General features: G+C 33.0%; 1 pseudogene; it reads left to right on the top strand.

Annotated features, from left to right (window-relative positions):
* The first annotated feature begins 784 nt into the window (after window positions 1-784).
* Window positions 785-2,881, top strand: LOC120141457 (annotated as a pseudogene).
* Window positions 2,882-3,786: the final 905 nt, after the last annotated feature.

Consider the following 3,786-nt stretch of genomic DNA (forward strand, 5'->3'; position numbering starts at 1 on the left):
TTTAAATATTAATTATAATTGTCTCAAATTATTTAAAAGGAAAAAGAAATCAAACCTATTGTTGTTACATCAAAGACCTCAAACATAGGTGAGATGAAGATAATCAACTTCAGTGAGCTATGTATTATTTAAAATTATATTAAGATTTTAAGTTGTTCTTGTTGTTAAATGTTAGATTTTCCTTTTGAAATTTTTGGATTCAAATTTTGTCAAATATTTATTAATATTAAATAAAAATATTTAAATAAAATTTAATAAAAATAAATGTGGCTGTTTTTTAGGGATAAAATGTAGGGTAAATTATAAATTTGGTACCTGAACTTTACTCTCTCTCTCAATCTTATTTCACTTATTGTACTTTAAATCTTTTCATTATTCTCATTTTACTTAATGCATTGGATTTTTTTGTCGCTCAAACCGTTAAATAGTTAACGACGTTCAAATGAACAATTATATAGATACAAAACAATTTTGTTTTGGCAAAAAAAATTAAAATGACGTCATTTTTAATGACATTAAGAAGTGACAAAATAGGACAGAAAATAAAATTCAGTGACAAAAAATTTCAATGTATTAAGTTCAATGAGAAATTTAAAAAGTTTTAAAGTTTAGTGAATAAAATAGGAGAGAGAGTAAAATTAAGTGATTAAATTTGTAATTTACCCTAAGATATATAAGGTTTGTATAGTTTAGGGGCATTATTGTTAAAAGCAAACATTAGGTAGGGAAAACAGATAAATGGTGCATTAAGCCAAGTTTAAAAAGTCATTTACATGTGCTGTTTCAGCGTCAAAGAGCGTCGAAGAGAAGGTTCTAGAGCCGCCGCTGGTTGTGGTTTCATTTCAAAGCTCAACCCTTGGCTTTTCCATCTTTCTTAATTTCAAGATATGGGTATGCTCAGTACTTCAATACTTCCTCCTTCAATTGTTAATGGTCGAACCATTTTTTCTGTTTTCCACTCTTCTTTTTCTTCTTCTCTTAAAACCGTTGCTAAAGCTTTAAGTAATTGCATGCCTGTAAAGGGAAGCCCAGAAAATTATGACCGCTTTGATAAAGTTGATGAATCTCTGAATTTGTTTAATAAGATGATTCAGAAATGCCCAAAGCCTTCGATTGTGGAATTCACTAAATTATTAGGAGCCACTGTTCGAATGAAACATTATGCTGCTGTTGTTTATATGTGTAGCCAGATGGACTTCGTAGGAGTTCCTCATGATGCTTATTCTTTGAGCGTCTTGATTAATTGCTTTTGTCAATTAGGTCAAACTGATTTTGGGTTTTCTGTTTTGGGGAAAATGATAAAGATAGGTGTTGAACCTTCTGCTGTAACTTTTTCCACTTTGATTAATGGACTTTGTAAACAAAGAAAGATATCTCAGGCTGCGAGTTTGTTTGATGGAATGGTTGAAAAAGGGTATCAACCTCATTTAATTACTTACAGTACAATACTTAACGGGTTGTGTAAGACTGGTGATACCCGTAGAGCTGTTAGGTTTCTGAGGATGATGGAAGCAAGAGGTTTCAAACCCGATATTGTAGTGTATAATACAGTTATCGACTGTCTTTGTAAGTGCGGTTTGTTAAAGGAGGCTCTAGATCTCTTCTCTGAAGTGAAGGTTAAGGACAATAGACCAAACATAATTACCTTCAGTTGCTTAATTCATGCTATGTGTAATTTGGGACGGCAGGAGGAGGCAACAAAGCTTTTGAATGAAAAATGATGGATAATAATATTTCTCCTAATATAGTTACATATAGTATATTGATTGATGCGTTTTGCAAGGACGGGCTTATTTTTCAAGCTGTAGATACTATTCACACAATGAGAAAGCAAGGCCTTGAGCCTAATGTTGTCACATATACTACACTGGTTGATGCATATTGCAAGAAGGGAATGGTTTTTGAAGCTAAAGATATTGTTGATAAAATGAGAAAGCAAGGCATTCAGCCTGACGTTGTCATGTATAATATATTGGTTGATGCTTATTGCAAGAAAGGGATGGTTTCTGAAGCTGAAGATATTGTTGACACAATGAGAAAACAAAGCATTGAGCCTAATGTTGTCACGTATAGTATATTGGCTGATGCGCATTGCAAGAAAGGAATGATTTCTCTGAAGCTGAAGGCATCGTCGACACAATGAGAAAGCAAGGCATTGAGCCTAATGTTGTCACGTACAACACTCTTATGCAAGGTATGTGTCAGTCTGGGAGAATTTCAGTTGCATGTGAACTTTGGAGAAATATGTTTGCTTTTGGACAAGTTCCAAATCTAGTGACCTGTTCCATTCTGCTGGATGGTTGCTGCAAAAGTGGTAAACTCGAAGAAGCATTGAAAGTTTTTCGAGCAATGCAGAAAAGTGGGTTTGAGCTCAATATTGTCTCATATACTATCCTAATTGATGGCTTGTGCAAAGCTGGCCATATCAAAGTTGCAAAGGAAGTATTTCGTGAACTCTCAGTCAATGGTTTAAAACCCGATGTTTACACATATGCTGTAATCATTGATGGATTCTGTAAAGAGGGATTGCCAGATGAAGCATACCAATTGTTTAGGAGCATGGAAGATAATGGCTGCTCGCCTGATAGATGCTGTTATAATGTAATGATCCAAGGGCTTCTTCGAAACAACTACACGTCTAAGGCAATACAAGTTGTAACAGAAATGGTTGGTAAGGGTTTTTCTGCAAATTTATGCACTGCCACCTCATTCGTCGACCACATAGTGATAAATCAATCTTGATTTGAAATGTAGCAAAGATAGTGTAAAGATCATCAGTTGCATATTGAATCAATTTGTTCATATTGATTCAATATGCAACTGGATAAACACTGGATGGAATTTGTTCATATTCAAGTTGGAAGTTGTTGGAAACTACACCATGTTATGTTAAGATAGATAAAAACACTGGATGGAAATGCAATTTCAATGTATAGATCAATTTACTCCTGAATGTTCCAACGTCTCCTGGTGCAGATTCATATCTTTTTGTATTCAATAAATCTAACTTTTCTTGATACGACTGATTTAATATTTTAGTCACCAAATTGAAAAAAAATAAACATAAAAGTGTTGAAGGTAATATTTTATAATTATGGACCAAATTGGTAAAAGAACGTAAATGTTGAGGACTACAGGTATTTTTATCTCAATGATTTGTCTGTCATGTCATCCTTTCACTAAAAATAATTGACTTGGTCACTGAGATAATACAAAAAGATTAATGAAATAACAAAAATATAATCTTTTGGGACCGAAAGATGAAAAAGGTAATTCTACTATTGGCTTGAGTTTAACCTCAAAACTTATAATGGTGTCACCTAAAGCTAAGAACGGCAAACGAAATAATGGTATAATTTAAAATCTTAAGACAGAAATATATACAAGCAATTCATTGATTAATCATGCAGTCTCCATTGCCACCAAGTTCTTCAAGCAATTCTGTCGAGTGGAAGTGACATGTTTATGTTCTTTAACTGAGATGACCCCTTTTTTTCTCCACTTCCCTTGATTTTATGGATATATAGTTCATTTTTTTCGTATCACAGATTTGTATGACGTCATGTGCTTGTAAAAGGGAGTATATGGACCACAACAGGTTGATAATATATCAGACATGACATGGGAAAATGTATTGGTATCTATATTGATTGTATTAATAATATATGCACTTGTTCCTTTTTACATGGAAAAGGCAAAGCTGTGCTTAAGGGAAAAGATAACAGTAGTCGGAAAGAGAGTATTTTTTATTAAAAATTAGAGTTTTATTAAAAATTTAAGTAAATT

The sequence above is a fragment of the Hibiscus syriacus genome, unplaced genomic scaffold (assembly GCF_006381635.1).
Source record: "Hibiscus syriacus cultivar Baekdansim isolate YM2019G1 unplaced genomic scaffold, ASM638163v2 tig00110809_pilon, whole genome shotgun sequence".
Taxonomy (NCBI): domain Eukaryota; kingdom Viridiplantae; phylum Streptophyta; class Magnoliopsida; order Malvales; family Malvaceae; genus Hibiscus; species Hibiscus syriacus.